Source organism: Plectropomus leopardus, chromosome 17 (genome assembly GCF_026936395.1).
Source record: "Plectropomus leopardus strain MGB_pleo_1.0 chromosome 17, ASM2693639v1, whole genome shotgun sequence".
Lineage (NCBI taxonomy): Eukaryota > Metazoa > Chordata > Actinopteri > Perciformes > Serranidae > Plectropomus > Plectropomus leopardus.
In genome coordinates, this window is record NC_142192.1 from 22,181,339 (window position 1) to 22,195,671 (window position 14,333).

At 41.4% G+C, this 14,333-nt stretch overlaps 1 long non-coding RNA gene across 1 annotated transcript in view; it reads left to right on the forward strand.

Moving 5' to 3' along the window:
• LOC148186654 (uncharacterized) overlaps positions 1-2,261 on the forward strand; it is a 34,485-nt gene extending 32,224 nt beyond the window's left edge. The window contains exon 4 of the long non-coding RNA XR_015779541.1: positions 1,424-2,261. This is a non-coding gene — a long non-coding RNA (uncharacterized LOC148186654). The remainder of the gene's footprint in view (positions 1-1,423) is intronic.
• The last annotated feature ends 12,072 nt before the right edge of the window (positions 2,262-14,333 follow it).

Below are 14,333 nucleotides of genomic sequence, written 5' to 3' on the forward strand. Positions count from 1 at the left end.
TGATGTACTTTAGCTAGCTGCCTCCGAAGATCGAGTGAGAGCTGAGAGGCAGAGAGAGGCAGCGAGCAGATTAGCATATTCTTACACATTTAATTTAGAAATTAAGGTTTTTTTTTTCCCAAACCATTGTTGGTGATTGTTGGACCAGTGGATTAATTAACTAGATGACTAACAAGACTGACTAAGCCGGTTTTGGTGAGTTTTATTTTGTTCCTGTCAAGTTTGTAGTGTGTTTTATAATGAATTAACAGGGTAGTTAAGCTAATGCTAATCTTAGTTTGGTAACAAAAAGAAACATGAATGTGTGCAGGCTGTTCTCATACACTGTTTGTATGTTTTGCTGCAAAAATTAATGCATTTAAACATCCCGCTCATAATCCACATATTTTGCAAGGCTACAATCATGTGACCAGTGTGCTGATGGGAGTAAAGAAGGAAGCAGTCCCGAGCGGTCCAGGTTAAAGGGAGGTTGGGGCAACAGAAAACACCAAACTTTTTGCGGAAACTGGTGTTTGAACTTTGAGTCATTTTAAGATACGTCCTCACCGTGTTTCTTTTCCTAAACTCAACCAAAGTAACTTTATGTTAATTACATGGGGGTGCTAATTCATAGGATATCATACAAACTGTTAGATGTGCATTTTTGAAGGATATCATACGAACCGTTGCAGGAGGATACGTTGATTGGTGTGCCCTGTGGATGTATTATGGGACCTGGATTCAGTATTTGAGTCCAGCCAGCCACATTCCTATGAAAGTTTCTAAGTAGGGAATGATGCCAAAAATGCTCTATTTCCAAATCACCCACGTGTTGTGCATTATGGGGCGCATAGAGCAGGTGCACTAGAGACTTACGGCCATCAAGTGCGGCTAACTTCCAGTTTAGCGCTCCAGTAACATGAATGGGGAAAAAATAATTTAATCTTTCAGCTCTTCTAGACTTTATAAATGTTATCGGACTGAATGGAGCAAAACCCAATAGTGAAACGAGTAATTTCGTGGCGTGACACTCATAAAATTTACAGACATCTCATTCATAATTAAAGTCTATGGGAAAAGTCTTTTTGCACCCAAAGGCACGAATGATGTTGTTATTCCACTTTTAACCAAAATGTAAAACTGGCTACAAAGTCCATCGCTGTTACTGGAGGCTTGGTGTTCGGTTGTAGTTTTCGGTTTATGTGTTTACTTTTGTACCAGTCAAATGATCATGGCAAACACTTCAATGTCTTTTCTACTCCTTTATTTCTATGGTCGTGCACATGGTTGTGTTTATGTGTATCTGTGGGTGCGTATGTGTACGTTTCACTGTAACCGAATGCGGGTGGGCTTTTACAGTATGTGCGCGCAATGTTTAGGCAAGGAGAACTGCCCGTGTGTTTGTTTGTACGAGTGTTGTGTGTGTTTGTCTCCCCATTTCTAGGAAACAGGCTTTCCTTGGCAAAGCCAGTAGATCTGCCGTAACCTCTGTAACCCCCCCACCCACCACAACCATCACCACCTCCTCCACCCTTCCTCACCCTCCAGGAGAGAAGCTGGGAATCGATACTCCGCAATCTGAGGGAGTGAGCGTGCCAGCATCCGTAAGCTGAGGTTTCGGGCATGGAACATCAGTCAGGATACGCGCATGCATGTGAGCATCCAAACAATTACACGTAAATACACACATGCATGCACACGCGCACACATGTTAATGTTTGCGTGGACACGGGGACTTCCCACACATGCTCATGACATCTTAATTCAGCAGCACCAAGTGCAAAGTGGTCCACAGCAGAGGGAAAAACAGAATGGAAAAACCGTACTGCTCCAGCTGAGGTCAGTTTTTGGAGACAAACCCCTTGATGAGTGAGCAAAGTAAAAACCTGAAATATGTGCCTTAATCGCTGTCCTCACTCTGCCCTCCAGCGATACGTGCTCCTGCTGGAGTCAAACAAAGGACGGAGGGGGAAATCAGCACAAACATATTTGCATACGCTCAGAGTTTACTCTTGAGCGAGTGCAAATGTTGTGCGGAAAATGGATCCAAATATGTGCAGTCTAATTAAGATAACGCCTTTTTTCCATTGGTTCTGAGCTGTTGCACATATAAACAATAATGCCTGCTATGCATAGATTTTATGGATAAACACACCTTCTCGTACACACACTCTCACATACACACAAACGTAAACACACTGAGGCCACCATAAATTACAGTCGTCCCATCTGGGAGCATTGAGAAGCTGTTAATGAATAGGGTGCTGGAGCAGCAGCCACAAGTGGAGCAAAGCAGCTGGAGGAGGGAGGTGTGGTGGAGGCAGGGAGGACGAGGGGGGCTGCTGGGTAGCATCTGGGCAGCAGATATGTGTGTAGTCATGTAAAAAAGGTTGCGGTAACAGTGCACGTCTTGGGGGAGGAGAGGAATCAAAAGATGTGTTTTGAAGTCAGTGCTCTCTGTGACCTGCCTGGTAGAAAAACGCGCTCTGTGAGTGCAGCAAATGCAAATAATACCCATAATCACGATTATGTTTCTTTGTAAAAATAAATTCTGTGGAAGGTCAAATGTGAGCGCTCATATTTTAAGCTCAAACATTTAACATTGTATTAACAAGATCAAGAATCCAGATAAACTCAGTCACCCTGCGCACTCCTCCGTACACTGCTGAATGGACTCGCACAGCAGAGAAAGGGCAGCTCAGCTCCAGACTAATGACTCACCTTATCTATGGGAGGAGTCGGAGGAGGTGTGGCAACAGAAGGGCCAGTTATCTTAAGTGACCTTTTAATACCCTCGGCCCCTTTACAATACCTCCACTGGCGGGCGTTCAAAGTGGACACATGGGCAATACACAGAGCAGAAGTGTGCCTCAGAAGGAGACAAAAGACACCACCTGTATGCTAATGCATTGTGAGGCTTTACAGAGAGCACAGCATTGCAGAAGCAGAAGGATGAAGTGTGCTGCTGCTTTGGAGAAGGCCCCGGGGCTGTAAAACAGAAGCAAAGGCCAAAAAAATTGATTTTGGACCCTCTTTTTTTAAAGGGAAGAAACAAGTAAAATCTGAAGTGTGCCACTTTATGGGGGAGAGGGTGCTGTAAAATTGATTTTCTCCTTCTTTAAGGCTGCAAAGGAGAGAGACAATAAGAGCAGTGTGGATGAGTAACTATAGGACGGTGCTGAGGAGAGAAGAAAGGGCATGGGCAGTAAAATTCATTTCCAATCTTTGCGTTAAGTAATGAGAAAGAGGGAGAGTGGCGGAGTGTGCCACTTCAGATGGGAGGGGGGGGGGGGGGCGGTGTCTGAGGAGACAGATAGGACCAAAGGCTGTAAAATTCATTTTCCCTTCCTCTCTTTAAGTAATGGGAGAGCAGAAGTCGCTGAGGGTGAGCGTGGTGCCTTTGTCAATAAGCAGAGGGAGGGAAAATGGGGCAATAAAATTCATTTCCTCACTCCTTATTCCGTATTTTCTTAAGAAAGAGAGAGGTTTGAATGGCAGAGTGTGCCGTGGCAGAGGGACGGCTGTTCATATGGAAAAAAGGAAGCGAGGTCAGAGGCTGTAAAAGACACTTGTTTCCTCAAGTAATAAGACAGAGTGGTAGCATGTGCCAGTTTGAATGGAGGGTGGAGTAATTGCTATTAAGCAGATTTTTCTTTAGCATGGCACACTTGCACAACAGAGACGTGCTGTGTCTCAAATTGGATAATTTTTTGTTTATACTTGCTATTTTAAATATATAAGTGTGCTCACACTGAGAAGTATGGAGAAGTGCTTTCACAGTTCATCAGGATGCATCATTCAGTGCAGCGCAATGCGCTATGAATGCCTCGATGGTGCACTCATAGCTATAGTGTTGAATATTGGACACTTCTCACCCTCAGTGGTCGCCATTTCAGACTTGTGAAACGTGACCATCACTTTGTTTACTGGGTTAAATCTGTAATAATTTGGTGCCGCAAACGATTACATGAATGCTTATTTTAGCTTGTGAGCTTGCTGACAGCGTAACATTCGATCATCAGGTGTTAACGTTAAATGTGTTGCAGCGTGAGCTATTCTAAAAAAAAAAAAGTAATGCACCGAAATCGTACATATCCAGTCAATTTTGAAAGGCTGCGATCATGTGACTAATGAAGAAAACATATTTTAATGGCCCGTTTTGCTGTAATAGCGAGAGTAGGTGAACAGGAAGGAGGCACCATACTGTTTCCTGTGCAGTGAAAACAGAGACTAGAAAAATAAGGATCAAACAGTTGAAGTAATCTGCGCTGATGATATATAAACCAAGACTCTGTTTCTGTGTTGTCTGTTTCCCATCTTGTATGTTTTAAGAAGCATGTTTTAGCTTACTGTTTAACTGTAAGAAGAACGTTGTTACAAGCCGTCCGCCATTGTCTTAAACAAATGAAATCACATTACGTCACCCACCAGCAGTGCATTCTGGTAGTTTTAGGTTCTCTACCTCTTGAGAAAAGACGCATGCCAAAATCCTTTTTCTCTGTTTTATCTTAACGGCATAGTTTCATGTGAAAACTATACTTAATATCAGTAAAATTATTTTTAAAGTGCGCAACAGACATGTTTGATTTGATTTGATTTGGTTTGATTTGATTTGATTTGAGATAACACTACCCTGTCAAACATTGTGCACTCCTCACATAAGCAGCCTACGAAGTGTACACAGTGTACTGCATGTGCGTGTACTAACTCGAGTATCAAATTTGAGACAACACTTACTCCCTTTAGAGACCGAGACCACATATGCATACTCTTTGCTCATTCATAAACAGACTTATGTAAACATGTCTTCGCATGCACACAGGCACACCATTCGTGTCAGTTGGATTTATTGCTATCTCTGTGCTCCTCTAGACCTCTAGACTTCGGAGCAGCAGCTTTTTTTTCACACTATCTTGTTTCAGCTGAAAAGCCCCGAGCTATCTATTTACCACACTGTCTCTCACACTGTGTGTATACATCCAGACCTCTTCACTGCATATTTTTCACACCGTCTCTTGCTATGTTTCAGCTGCAAAGCCCCGAACCATCTCGAATTATATAAAGCACTATCAACACACTTTTTTTGTCTCGTTTTAACACTCTTAGAGTTGCAAAAGGCGACTTTAGAAAGTTGCACGAGTACTACTTCCCATCTGTCGGCCAGAGTCAGCAGCAATGCTGCTGTAGCCGTTGAGCGGACGTGCATGTAGAGTATAAACTCTTGTTAGCAATGGTGTCACTTGCTGTTGCTGTCAGTGTGACAGTCAGGATGGCACTATTCTGGGCATGCCAACTGCTGATGTCTCCTCACTCCCTCGAGGCTCCCCGGGGCCTATCAGTGCTGGGAAGGTCTGGGCACTTTGGACAGATCGCTGCTCTTCGGGGGAAGGCAGAGCATGTCACTTTCATTTCGACATATTTCAGGGGGTAATGAGGAAAACGTGGACGGCTCAGGCGTTCTTGGGATTGACAGCTTGAGTGCATGTTGTTCTCACTCAAATCTGGTTGACTCTTCTGTGGGATCAGGTGCATCTAGCCTGCAGCTTCTTCCAAAAAAAACATGGCTCTGCAAACCTTGTCATTACTATTCAGCTTCCCTTCCATCTATTTCCTGTGCTGCAGAAAGGTGCTCAGCTGTGAGATTGTGGGAGCTTTCGGTTTAAACCTCCATTGTATAATGTGGTGCTGGGTTGTTTACCAAGCGATATGATTTTGGTTTCCCTTTCACTCCAGCCTTGTACATGTTGTAATGATGTAATTGTGCTTTGGTGCGTCGTTGTAATTTAGCAGGTCATTCACGCCGAGCCTCCTAAACCCTGCCAGGCAGTTGTGTTGTTGTGTCAAGGATGGTAAACAGAGGCTCTGGGTGGTCCCCTTTCTCTGGACTCAGACTCCCCGGACACACTGTAAAGTCTGCTGACAGGAGAAGAGCTCTTTCTTTTCAAACACAACCTGCGTTGCTGCTCTCCTCTCCTTTCTGTTCTGTCGCTTGTTTGTGGCTGCCGGAGTCTATGGAACTGCCCTCATACATATTGAAGGGGCTTTTGAGGAATCCACCAGTGTGCGGCTTTTTCATCCAGTCTACCCTTCCTCTCCCCTATTTACATTTGAGTGTCAATCTCTCCCTCTTTTTCTCCCTGAGTCTGTCTATATCCCTCTAAAAAAGTACTTTTGCATTCCGCTATTCAATTTCTGTTTTTATTCTCACTCTCTCCCACCTGCCCCATCTCCTTTTCTCACACCACTTAGCTCCAAATTTTTCCCTGCCTGATTTTATTCTGTCTTTTGTTTTGTAGATCAAGACTTTTGTGTGCATCTCTCAAAGCCTTCCTACATTAACTCACTCTTCTCTCTGTCATTTTCCCCCAAAATCTCTCCGCTCCATATATTTATGTCTGTATATCTGTGCACAGAGACTGCACCATAGGGTTGCTACTTAGTCCCTTCTTTACGCCGCCTTCGCATTTTTACACAGAACCAAATAATGGTTACTTTTTTAGACAGCATGCCGGCACCATGGAAGCAAAAGAGACATGATGAGCGTGACGTATGACACAACAGTTTTAGCCTCCAGTGTGATGTATAGCATATGTGTTGGCAGCCCTCTCTAAACAAAAACAATAGCATAAAATGACAATAACAATCATTTACCATCTCTGTTATACAGTGGCTGATCCCGTCCTCTGCTTAGAGGGAAATCCCGACTCTCATTGTTTTCCCAATTTGTGGACATTTACTACCACTGTTCTTCTTTGAGTTAGCTGCTAACTGCTGCTCGTTGCTTTTTAAGTCTTGCGCTGTGGGTTGCACGCATAAACAACAAATTCTCATATTAATTCCTCAAACAGTGGACTTTCACATCTACATATTCTGCACTAGGTAACCTTCTACATCTGTTGTTGATATTCCAGGACTCCATGTCAGTTTACACGCAGTGAGTGTTTTCAAACTACACTTCCATTTTCACAGTAAATGTACAATTTCTGCTGATTAGATCCATAGTCTTTTTCAAAGCAAACTTAAAAAATGTGGTAAAACACATTGCATATACATTTGTTTCCTTGTTCAACAATGGAGTGTCATAGGGTTTAGAAAAAACATCATGGTACGGCTCAACAATCACACAAGAAGCGAACAGCGGGCTCCTGGGTAAAAGTCCAGGGTTTGTTGGACCCATTCACCTTCCCTCCAGGGACTTTCCAACTCTTTATATTAAATTATAACTAGGGATGCATGATATTAGATTTTTTTGATGATACCCGCTATGCTGATATAAAAGAACTCATTTGGCCGATGTCCACTTTTTTTACCTCCTAATTTTAGTGATCAAGTCCCTTCTGTAGTGTAATAAACATCATATTATATATACTTTTATCGTGACGACCCACCAGCAGATGAAGACGAATGCAATGAAATGCAATGCTTTTCACTGTATGTAATATTCATTCATTGAGCAAAATTTAAAAAAATACTAAACTTAGGGTTGATATGATGTTGACAAGTTCACTTCATCAATACAAACATATATCAGTTTTTAATTCCCGCAGAAATCAGCATGTTGGCCAATTCCGATATTTAATTTTAAAGCCAATATCTACAGATAACAGTGAAATGCTGATATTATCGTGCATTCCTTGGTTATAACCGGCAGCATTGACACTGTCCAGCAGCATATCATAACGCAGTAAAAGGTGCCATCCGGCTGCATTATTAACTGACGTCGCCTTGTGGCATATCATATCACCGCGAAGGGTAATAGTTACACCACCCGGGGGTGTATTATAATGCTGCTTAAAGTAGTTTTCTGCGTCAGACACAGAAATCACTCAACAAGCAGTGTTTTTTGACGAGTTAGGAATGACAACGGGCTGGCATAACATGACGTCAAAACGTCACACCCATTATCTCCTGCTGGATGTTACTATTTCCTTGTTCAATGGCGAGACAACTCTGTCTGCCCATTGTACAATCTCACATTTTATACTGAATGGAAAGGCAGCATAATTAAACAGGCAGAGTAAAACAGGGCTTCTGTCTTTCTAGCTGTTTTCTTAAAAACGTTGCTTGAAATCTTTAATGAATCTTTCACACCCTTTATTTCTAATCTTTCTGCTGTTTTTCTCAGACGGTCTCTCCCCTGCTTCAAATTGCCTCCGGTAAATACAGTAATAATCTATTTCAGCTTTTCTAAATCATCCTTGCTTCCTCTTTATTATCTGGTTCCACCCTCCGAGCCTCACTCTCGTATCCTGCTTCCCCATCTTTGTATTTGTATGTTATTCCTCATCGAACATCTTATTACATTTTGTGCCTTTCCTCTCTCTCCTTCTGTCCTTCTTGTTTGTTTCCTGTCTATTTCTATCTTTCTCACTCTCTCGCCGGCCCCCTCTTATTCATTTGGCATCCGTCCCTGCTTCCGCTTCTCCTCTGCACTCACTTTCGCCTCACATATATTTATGTTTACACATTAAGTCTCTTTTCACCTCTTTTCCAACCCTTCCTCCCTCACATCTCCTCCTCGTTTATTAAACTTCCTGTAGGCTTTTGTCTCACCTGTAGAATTTTCTTTTGTGCTGCTTGAAGCTGCATAGGATGGATGAGGTGGATCACCTCCATTTGTCGCTGCTTTCCAAATGACTCTGCGTTTCCCAAGAGACGGCAATGCATCGTTCATTTGTTTGTCCGTGAGTCACCTGCAATATCTCAGACACCACTTACTAGATTTTGACAGTCTAAGGGAAATGATGCATCGCACCTGTAAAATTTCGATTTGCTCGAGGGAGGAAGCCATAATTACAGGTCAGTAAAGGTGACGTGCTCGCTAATTACGGGCCCAAAGGTTTCCCTGCATCATTTATAGGTGAAACCGTGTTTATTGTTGCCGTATGGTGTATCCCTCCTTCCCTGCATCTTTTTTACTTTGCATATTGTTCCTCTTAAGTGCATCTTTTTTAAGCTCTTCACTCTCATCTTGCACGCCTCCTCACTTTTGCTTTCATTCTTGGTCTTACACTCTTCGTTATCTAACATTGTGTTTGCATTTCTCCTCAATCCTCCTCCTCCTCATCCGCCTCCTTCTCAGCTGCTCTTTGTCTCTCAGTTTGGCTTGTATGGTAGGGTATGCAGGCGTACATATTTGTGTGTCTGTGCGTGTGGGTGAGTCTGAGTGTGTGTGCGCTTTCCTGAATGTCTAAGCACAGCGACTGCCGGGCTGTCAGCAAGGCCACTCACTACGATGTCATCTTAATAGTCTTACCTGAACTCCGATCTCTCACTGATCATTAGATACGGCTACGCATAATCAACCACCTCTTTGTTTACCTCTGATAATTAACTACAGCTAATTAAGTGCTGGCACTTACCACTTCATCTACTTGCAGCAACGCTAGGGTTACTCACTGATTACCTTTGTTTTGCTTTAAAATTGCTCCACCTAATCATTAACTTCTATCGCCTCGGGAAAGTCGAAGGAAAAATCAACATCGGTGCCAGAGCAGGCCAAAACAAGGCCATGAACAGACTTGTTCTCCACAACCAAACTATTGAGGGAAGGATGGTTAAGCTATCTTTATCTGTATTTCATAAGAGGAGGTAAACCTGTGCAATGCTAATTACAGGAAACACTTTACTTCCATTGTTTGCAAAGAAAGAGCTCATAGGTTCAGGAACAACTCCTGCAGAGGAGCTGCATTGACTAACAATGGAGAGCACAAACCGAGGGAGGCTGAGGCACACACTGGACCTGCCGAACTGCTGCTCAGTTCACACCAACACAGCTCTCTTATGTAAATAGATGGTGGGGTGTTGTTTGGGGATGGGAACATGATGATAGTCTGTCATTAAAGCTAACATTTGTATTCATAGTGAAGGGACAGAGCACATCTCCTTAAACGGCCATGCTGAAGCACAAGAAAGAAGGCAGCGAGCTTCAAATAGAGGACTTAATGGACATAAGACATGGGCTGGAAGCATGTTACATTGGACCTTTTATGCTATTATGTTATTTTCAGTCATATAATGTTACAGTGTTGGATGCTCATATCAAACAGCGTTGCCAGATGTACGATAATTATCGTATTTGTATGATAATTTTGCCCTCTGTACAATGTATGGTCAATAATTCCCAAATTTTGCATTTACAATAGGCACTACATGTCTCATTTTAACTGATTTCCTGGCTCCTACACCTGTGTTTACAAATCACTTCTCACATGATCTCCTTCCAGCCAGTGGCATTTGGTTTAGGCCATGATGACATGAACGTCATGTTTGTCGAACGTGCACCGTTGTCGTTTGTTTTTTTGTAAAGCCGACACATTTTTGTTTTTCACATAAAATGCTACTTTCTACTCATATAATACGTCTGTGCTGGAAACTGAGAAATAGCTTCTCTCTGAGGCAGTGGGTATGGGTAGATTTGTAGATGTGTCAAAGAGTCATTTAAATACTTGTTTACTAAAGTTATAAACTAAATCTATTTTAGCCTTTGGTACGCAGACACAATTCAACGTATTTGTCACTCATCGTTAAGTACCATACATATTTTTTCAGGTCCACAAGAAAGGGAAGGATTTTGCTTCTTTATTATGGCGCAGAGACACAGAGATGCTGAAGACCCAGAACTGCTGACCAATCAGAGCAGCTAAAATAGAGTGTTTTTGTATGGAGGGTGAATACATGTCTACCAGCACAGACAGTATGAGGAAAATAAAATATTTTTTGAACATTAAAAGATGTAGGAATGATCTAGCAGAAAGCCAAAATACTAGAATGAACCTGAAAATTATAATAACACGTCCCCTTTAAACTATTAAAAATCATGCAACAAGTTACAAAAACTCCTCTAAACATGACAAGTAGGTTGTTCCCATGCAGAGGTAAATATCTTTTATCATTTTCAGAGATTTTAAAGGAAAAAAATTGTCTGTGTTTTGGTTCCTCCTTTCAGGATCACGGAAAGTGCAACTCCATGACATCATCTAATTACTCTGGTTGAGATGGTTGAAAAAAACAAATTATGGACAGTGAAGTTCCCATGCCTACATGAAACGCTTCTCCCTATCATTTTCCTATATCTTATTTTCATGCCGCAGAGCAGGCTCAGTGCAAATTCTGTCAGGATTTGAGGTGGATAGGGTTGTGTTTATGTGTGTACTTGTGCCTGCGTTTGTGTCTATGTGGTCGTGCGAGCCTGCAGAGATCCATGCGTGCGTGTCTGTGTGTCTGTCTGCAGCAGAAAATATATATCAGGACTGAGCTGCAGTTTGGTTCCACTTCATCTTTCTATTTACTCATTCAGTATTTCAGGTTGGTTTGAAATTAAAGGTCCACTCATTTGGCTCCTGATAGAGTTTTGACATAAATGTCTGCGGCGTAGCGAAAGCTTTTCCACAACAATTTTCGATTGCAATGCAAATGACAATTATGTTGGCAGTCCCTCTCACCCTTTTATCTTCCCACCGAGCCAGAAAAAAACAATTGGACGCTAAAAAATTGATCCACCGGGATGAGTGCTCTTCATGAATACAAAACACATTATTTGGGACGACCTGCTTGACACTGAATAGCACACAATTACCATATATATGTGCATTTTCGCATTTGTACCGTGAGATCTGAAATGGTTTGTCAGTTTGGTATGAATTTTTAAATGCAGATTGGATGAACTGTGACTACTCAGAACCACTGAACACAGAATATATTGTCCAGAATATGCAGAGGACTCCTCTTGAGTCTGGATCTTTTTGCTGCATACTGGAAAAAAAAGTTTTATGTAAACCGCTTGATGAAATAGTGTGGGTGTCGCACAGAGGTGATTATTCAAAGATAAGGACAACACAGCACAGAGTCGGACCAAGGGGTTAACAGGAGGTGTAAATAGATATTAGTAGTTGCTTTAATCCCCTAGGAGCTCCAGATGAGTGGGATGTAATTGCACCGTGACAATTAAACTGTCAGATAAACTGTTGATTTGCAATCAGCAGTCTACCTGACAGTTTAATCATCTTGTGAAGCTGTCAAACCTTTCTGTGACAGCCGCAAACTTCTAAAATTTCATGCACCGTCTCCTTTGGCAAACCCGATCTACATGAGATGACTTTAAGCAAAAACATAAAACTTAAAGACTCCATCGCAGGGCTGCACAGAGCCTCATATAATGTAAGAGTGCCCGATATATTACACCCTTTTTTTTTTTACTATGCAATAGGATACCTTTCAGATTAAGTGTTACATTCTGGTTACATCAGGATTGTATCTCTCTGCATTTCTGCACTGCTTTCTTAAATATGGACAAAATCCCAGCAGAGTTTATCTTATCACATCCTTTAATCGTATCTGTGGCGTGAGATGGATAATCCTCCAGACTGTTTGCAATTAGCTGCTTCAATGTATTATCCAGAATGCATGAGCCTCATTTTTTAATTTTTTACTCACTTTCCCTTTCCTGTTGTTTGCTGCGATACCTTTGAAAGCTGTTATGCTGCTAAGCAGGCATAGCAAATAAAGTGCCATGTCAAGCAGAAGCAGGCTTGAAAACCCCCTCTGGCAGTATGGCTCACTAGGCTGAACAAGCAGCTCGCGGTCCAGATTATCCATGTCAATGGAACAGAAAATGAGCATTGGGATTTGCAATGTATCTGACAGCATGGAGGTTATATGCTTCCAGCTGAAGGTACAGTCTTTGTTTTTCACCATCAAGGGTTATGTTTCATATAGGATTTCAAAGGCTCCAAAACTCATCATATTCAAAGTTAAGGTGGATTTTACTTCCATGTTTATATTACAAATGAACACCCTTCGCATAAATGTAAGATTCACAAATAGTGGAGGAAAACAAAGAGGCATATGAAATCTGTAAGAAAAAAACAACTTCAGATCAAGAAATCACTGTGCAAACACGCCAGATGTTGCTTAACCAGTACTCAAGCAAGGGTGGTGCACTAAAGTGACAGATAAGAGTTCAGGAGAAAAACTCAACAGTCTGAACACATTCGATGTTGGACAGAATAACTGGAACAACTGCACAATGGTATGCAAGAGCCTTGCAACAAATATAGTAAAATGTTTTGCAGCTTGAAATGTTTAAGTTTCATTCATTTGTCAGAGTTGTTTTATTAAATGGTCAATTTTTAGGGTTTATTTTGTGTTGTTTTGGTTTTGTTAGGTGTTCATGTGTTTGTGTGTCCTGTAGGAGATAATTTACATGCTGCAAGTGCAATTAACGTGCTTATTTTACATGCAAGTGAGTAACATTAAAAATATATTAGATGAATAAATTATATGTGATTTCCTGTCTATAACCTACTTGCAACATAATAAAGGCAATGACTTCTTCTAGGCTTTATATCTGTAGCTATTCTCAAAGTATAATCTACTCACCTTTCTAGAGCTATTATAATAGCCTACTATGACACCTGTTTAAAAGTAAAGGGTAGGGGAGAGAGGGTTGTATATAGATCGCACTCCCTAGAGGCTTTTTTAGGCTTTTTACACAATGGGTCTGTGATAAAACAATAATTACCATTAAAAAGTACAAAGGGAGAGGTTTAGTTTAGATGTTTGTTTTTTTATTTTATCTTTGCAGGACTACACGTTGTGGTGAGCTGAGGGGCACTTTAATACTTAATACTAAATATTAACAACTACTCATATTTTTTCAAGCACAATTCATAATTTGTCTGGAAAAACAACTATTTTCAAGGGTAAACAAGGTGCTAGAGTGCATTTTAAAAGACATCAAAATAGAGCTTGTTAATGAAAAAAAATCCTGTTTCTTTTTTGTTTTTGTTGTCATAATTTGTCCCCATTAGAATAACAATCCATATCTTCTGAATAGAATAAATTTAAGGGGTGTAAGGTCATGTCATTCCTACCTGAGATTTTAGGCTTCTATTACACATTGAAAAGAAATTTGTTAAGGATACAGTTTTTGAAGGGTTCACCGGAAAGAGAAAAGTGTGACGACCAACCCCATTCTCCCCCATAGAGTTGTAAGTATACTATAAAACCTGCAAAAGATGACATTTTATTACATGAACCAATATAATTAATAGTGATAACGCACAATCAACAAGTGCCTCTGGATGTGCTATTGCAAAATTCTGACATAGAAATATGTTTAAATGTTGTTGTTTTCTCAGACATACTGTACATGCTGGACTTGTGATAATGTGTCCAACACATAAACATAGAGTACATAAAAACTCGCGTCTCTCGGACAGCTCTCTGATTGGTCCGCTCTGGTAAAGAAGGCGGGGCTCACAGCTGTGGGCGTTTCACAAAAACAGCCACCACGCAGCTCAAGCTCTCATTCACTACGGATTTGCCGAGTTGTCCTGATCCCTCTACGGTCT